At 34.9% G+C, this 6,129-nt stretch overlaps 1 pseudogene; it reads right to left on the bottom strand.

Annotated features, from left to right (window-relative positions):
- Positions 1–1,954: 1,954 nt before the first annotated feature.
- Positions 1,955–2,937, bottom strand: LOC101503510 (pentatricopeptide repeat-containing protein At2g21090-like; annotated as a pseudogene).
- Positions 2,938–6,129: the final 3,192 nt, after the last annotated feature.

Raw genomic sequence — 6,129 nt, 5'->3', positions numbered from 1 at the left:
TACATCAATACATATTACGAAGGTACTAGAAGTAGGTATACAAAGATCATACCAGAAAGATCTACTCCAATAGATTAACAAAGGAAAAAGCTAAGCATCAAGAACTAACAAGCAAGATCAAATCAGTTTTTAATGCAAGGAAAGCTCTTGCAAATCGTGAATGGATTTCCAGTTCATATACTCGGAATGTACAACTCTCATATGGGCAAAAGAATCACTCAAAAAGATCAAAGGTATAAATCAAAGCAAAAGTGTCAAATGATCATTCTCCAACAATGTAACATCAGTCTCTAGATTGATAAACATTCTCCAGCTTATCACACTTGATCTTCAACAATAAACATCTCTCTCCAGAATGATTAACAACTATCTCCAAAATGATCAACATCATTCTCCAAGTATGATGACATTAGTCCACAATGAGACAAACATTCTCCAGTTTACTGACCATCATTCTCCTACTTTGTTATATCATTCTCCAGCCTTAAATCATCACTCTTCAGATTATTTTGTGCGAATCAAAACACTATATTTAACTGATCTCATCCATCATATATCTAAAGATTAAAGGATTATTAAAGAAGATCATAGCTGTCCAAGAATGAAGAAATCCAGACCAGCCAAACAGAACTCAAAAGTGTTCAAAGACTTGAACATTTTTTAATCAAAAATATGGTATTTGGTCAAAATTGGCAGAAGACTACCAACAAATCTTTTGACCATTATTAAATGCTCTAAAAAGCCCATAAAAGGAAGGCCAATCTCAAGGAAAAATTAGAGTTGCAAGTACTAAGCAATTCATTATTCATTTCAATCATACTTGAATTTCTCTCACTGACATACATTGAATCAATTCTGATTTTTCCCATTCGACTTCTAGAATCATTGTCGTGTATTTATCTATCAAAAAATTAGAACTCAAACAAGTGTTGAGCCTTCTCAGATTCTGACAAAACACTTTAAATCATATCATTGTAAACTCAAGGATATAGTGTGAAGTATAATTTTGAGTAAGCTTGTAGGAAATCCTTTTATGATTAACAGGTGAAATGTAAAATCCTATCTAATGATTGATAGGTGATTTGATTGAACTCCTTTCTGGGTGGTAAGGTTTTAACTTTGTAACAGATCAAGGTTGATCATAGTTAGGGTTTGTAAAACCAAGAAGGCTCTTTGTTTTTGAACCCTTAGTGGAAAATCTCACTGTTGTGAGGACTGGATGTAGCCTGAGTTGGATAAACACGGATATATCCTTGTATGGTATCTCTTCTCTTATCTATTTACTTTCAGTCTGATTGATTATCAAGTTAAATACATAAACTGAATTACTGATTTTAACTAACCAAGAATATTCTTCGCTTTCTGGTTAAAACCAAGAACTTTATATGTTTTCTATTTTCACAACCAAGATCAATCTTGAATTTTTTTCTTAAGTTTTTAACAGGAATTTTTAGAAGGGTGAATTTACAATCAAACCCCCCCTTTCTTGTAAATTGAGATTGCTACTTCAAATCCGTCTTTCTTTCACGCATACCAAATGGATATAGAAAAACAAATCACAAATGTGTTTTGGTGTGATGCATATATGGTGTTGGATTATGGGTATTTTGGAGAAGTTGTGTCATTGGACACTACATATTGTACCAAACATGCTAATAGACTGCTTGCTTTGTTTTCCGATTTCAACCACTATAGGGGTTCAATCATTGTCGGTGCAACACTATTGTATGATGAGACAATTGAGTCATTTAAGTGGTTGTTTGATACATTCTTACAAGCACACAACCATAAAAAACCAAAGACTATTTTCACTACCAATATCAAGCAATAGCCAAGGCACTGGCTGCAGTGATGTCCGAGACTCACCATGGTTTATGCACATGGCACTTGTTGCAAAATGGAATTAAACACCTTGAGAATTTGATGAAGGGAGGAAGTTATCTTTTAAGAGATTTCAAGAAATGGATGTATGATATTGAGATTGAAGCAAAATGGAATTAAACAACTTGGGAACTTGATGAAGGTGCGCATAGTGTTCTAGGTCTGGGGCAACACTGTGCCCATTAGTCATGGGATTGAAAAACTGAAGCCCTTCAAGAACAAGACCCGAATTACGACAAGCATTTAGAATGGCCACAATAGTGGTACTATTTGGCTTCACTCCTGATTTCACCATATGATTGAGCATCATAACTGCTTCTTTACCATAGTCATAGTGAGACAGTGCTGATATCATAGTGTTCCACAACACTACATCTTCCTTATTTCCTATGCCATTAAAGATTCGCTTGACAGTCTCGATGCTTCCACATTTTGCATACATGTCAACAATAGCACTAACAACAATATTATTAGGTTTGATGTTATTTCACACCAAAAATCCATGTATTTGTTTACCATGCTTCATTGAAGAAATACTGGAACAAGCAAATAAGTAACTACTGAATGTAAATTGGTCAGGCCTAACTTGATGCTTAATCATCTTCCTAAACACTCCAAGAGCTTTATGACCCAGATCGTTTCTTTCATAACCGCCAATCAAACATGTCCACCAATAAGAATTTTTCTTAGGCATCTGACTAAACATTCAACAGCTGATTTCATGTCCCCGCATAAAGCAAATCCCGAAACTTGCGTTGTCCAAGCAGGAATATCTCTCACAGGCATTTCATCAAATAATCTCCTTGCAGCTTCCATTTTACCACACTTTGCATAAGCATCTATAATTGAACTGGAAACAACCACAATGGAAAAAAAACCAACAACTAAAACATGCCCATGCATATGCCTACAAAGATCAAATTCTTTCAACTTCACACAAACAATCAAGACACTAGCAAACGCAAACTCATTATATCCAATAGACAATGTCCTCAATAGTCCATAAAATCTCAAAGCCTCACCAAATCTCCCACAGTGTGCATAACCAACCACCATAGTATAGTGTCTTTATTGTGTAAACATAAATGCAAGTATTTTTAACGTATTGATTTCACAAATGTCTGTTAACTAGTGTGATAATATATGTGCCAAGTACAACATGATTTTTAATGTGTTCATTTCACAAATGTCTGTTAACTAAGGTGGTAATATATGTGCCAAGTACAACATAACTTTTAATGTGTTGATTTCACAAATATTTGCTAACTAGTGTGGTAATGTATGTGTCAAGTACAAGATGATTGCAATTTTTTATTATTGCTGATATGTTTATTTTAAATTAAGATTCCAAATTGGTTGTGACATTTTCTCAAACCCTTGAGAGTTGAGGGGAGAGTGGAGGGACGAGGGTTTTATAACCCAACCCAGCGCATAATGCGCTTCAGGCGCAAACAAGCGCTTCATGAAGGAACCAAATATGGTTTTTTTACGCGAAATGCCCTTCAAGCGCAATCTAGCAAAGGCATAATTTGTTTTTTTATGTGAAATACGCTTCGAGCTTAGACCAACGCTTCAGGCGCAAATTAGCAGAGGCATAAGCTGTTTTTTACGCGAAATGCACCTTCAAGCGCAAACCAATCAAGTTTTGGGCACATTCTTTTTCTGTTGTAAATTGATCCATGTATGATTCAGAGGTCAACATGTAAAGACACCTGCTTTATGTTTACAATTATATTTTCTTCTTACATACATTAAATGCGATACTGGGAAACATAAATAGAGATATAATTATTTTTAGTTTCATGTCTAGGATTCATTATCGCATGTGGTTCTGCTATGAAGTTTGTGTTGGGGTTTTACTTGCAATGGAAGTAAAACCAGAATGGAGGAATGAATGAAATGAAAAATGTGTATTGTTTATTCAGATGAGTATGCTATTTATACATAGCCTCTATTATATTGTTCCTAACTAACTTCTTCTTAACTAACTAACTAATTAACTAAGTGGTTAGTTGATTACATACAATCAAACTAACTTGAATTACACAAAATTGAATGTAGAGAATGTTCTCTGTTTTCAGTCAAAAACCAAGAACGTTCTTGGTTTCCAACACTTTTCATTAATTCAAGTTTCTAAGTAATTTTGCACTTAGCAATCTTCTTAGCTATTCAAATCTACTTGTTCCCAAGGCCTTGGTCATTATATCAGCTAGCTGAACTTCAGTTTGACAATAAATGAGCTTCAATTTGATTCTTCCAACTTGATCTCTTAAGAAGTGAAACATTGTCTCAATGTGTTTGCTTCTTCCATGAGACACAGGGTTCTTTGCCAAATTTATTGCTGAAATGTTGTCAATCAACAATGGAGTTAGTTTTCAAATTTCAATCTTTAGCTCTGTTGTTAATGATTCCAACCACAATGCTTGGTCGGCTGCATAACTGACAACAATGTACTCAACTTCACATGATGATAGTGCTATCACATACTACTTCTTTGAGCTCCATGCTATTGGTGATTTCATGAATTTGAACACATATCCTAAAGTGATCCTTCTATCATTATTGTCTCTACACCAATCTGAATCTGAATATCCCACTAAGTCTTCATTTTCATGTTTCAAATTTGTTGCAAACATAATGCCATGCCCAATTGTGCCTTGGATATATCTCATGATTCTCTTCACTGCCAGCCAATGAGAGTGCTTGGGTCTCTCCATGATTTTGGTTACCACTCCCAAACTATATCAGATGTCAAGCCTTGTATTGCACAAGTATCTTAGGGAACCAACAATTTGTTTGAATGAGGTCGAATCAACCAGCTCCTCTTGAATTTCTATTTTAAGCTTTGCATTGATCTCCATTGAACTGCTTGTAGGGTTGCAAACAGCCATATTGAACCTTCTCAGGATTTCTCTAGTATACTTATTTTGACGCATCAAGAGACCTTCTTCAGTTTCAACAAACTCCATGCCCATAAAGTAGCTCAATTTTCCCAAGTCTGTCATTTCGAACTCATCCTTCATGATTTATTTGAATTCTATAATTGCCTTGCTGTTGCCAGTCTCCAATAAGTCATAAACATATAGGCACAACAAGATCATTGCAGGCTTTCCATTCAGTGTGGAATGCTTCACATAAACTCCATATTCCACTGTGCATTTGATGAATCCAATGCCAATTAGAAATGAATCAATTCTTTTGTTCCAAGCTCTTGGTGCTTGCTTCAAACTATATAGAGTTTTCCTCAATTTGAGTACTTTAATTATGGCCACTGGAGCAAACACTTCAGAATAGTCTACACATGCTCTTTGTAGGTATCCCTTAGCAACCAATCTAGCTTTGTACTTAGCAATTGTTCCATCTGGATTCAGCTTCAACTTGTAGACCCATTTTACTCCAATTTGCTTCTGTTATGGAGGCAAATCAGTCAAGTACCATATTTGGTTCTTCTCAATTGCATCGATCTCTTCCACCATTGCTTTCTTCCAGGATCATTTTTTCAATGTCTCTTCAATATTTAAAGATTCTGCATCAGCAAATAAAGCAAAATGTACTAAATCTTCATTTCTATCAACTTCACTGTCATGGTACACTTCAAATTCTTGTAAATGAGTTGGTGGATTTCTTGTTCTTTTGGATATGCTTGATTCAATTCTCTCTTCATCTCTATTTCCACTGGTATGCTGCTAATTCTATTCTTGCAAAGGAATTTGTGAAGGTTGGTTTGCGCTGCTAGTTGATTGCTCCCAGTCCTAGTGTTGGATGTAGGCAATTTGCTTATGTTTCTAGTTCCAACTCTCATGTTCAACAATCTTGATATCCCTACTCGCTAGAAAATCAAAAAAAAAAAAAAATCAAGGAACATGAATCCCATAGAAGGGACTTCTTACGGGATTCGTCATCCTTCGTTTAGACCATTTTTTAATTTTTTTGAATTTTACATATTCTCCAAAAATTCTAAAAAAATTTGCGTTGCCTTTATTTGATTTTTAGAAATTTTTGGTGGTATTTTTATATTTTTTTTGGATTTTATTTGATACGGTTTTCAATTGTTGGAATTTTCAGATTTGTGACTTTGCACTACATTGTTATGATGATGCATGACTAGGGCTAGTTCTGTAAATATGCATTCCCTTGAACCTGAAATAGGTAGGACATTTCATTTACGTCGTAGACTTAATAGAGCTAGTAGTTTTAACGAGTTAGAGTCAGAGTCAGATAATGAAAGTGACAACTTGTTGCAAAATA

Source organism: Cicer arietinum, chromosome 7, assembly GCF_000331145.2.
Source record: "Cicer arietinum cultivar CDC Frontier isolate Library 1 chromosome 7, Cicar.CDCFrontier_v2.0, whole genome shotgun sequence".
NCBI classification, from domain to species: domain Eukaryota; kingdom Viridiplantae; phylum Streptophyta; class Magnoliopsida; order Fabales; family Fabaceae; genus Cicer; species Cicer arietinum.
This window is presented reverse-complemented; position numbering and strand designations above follow the sequence as displayed.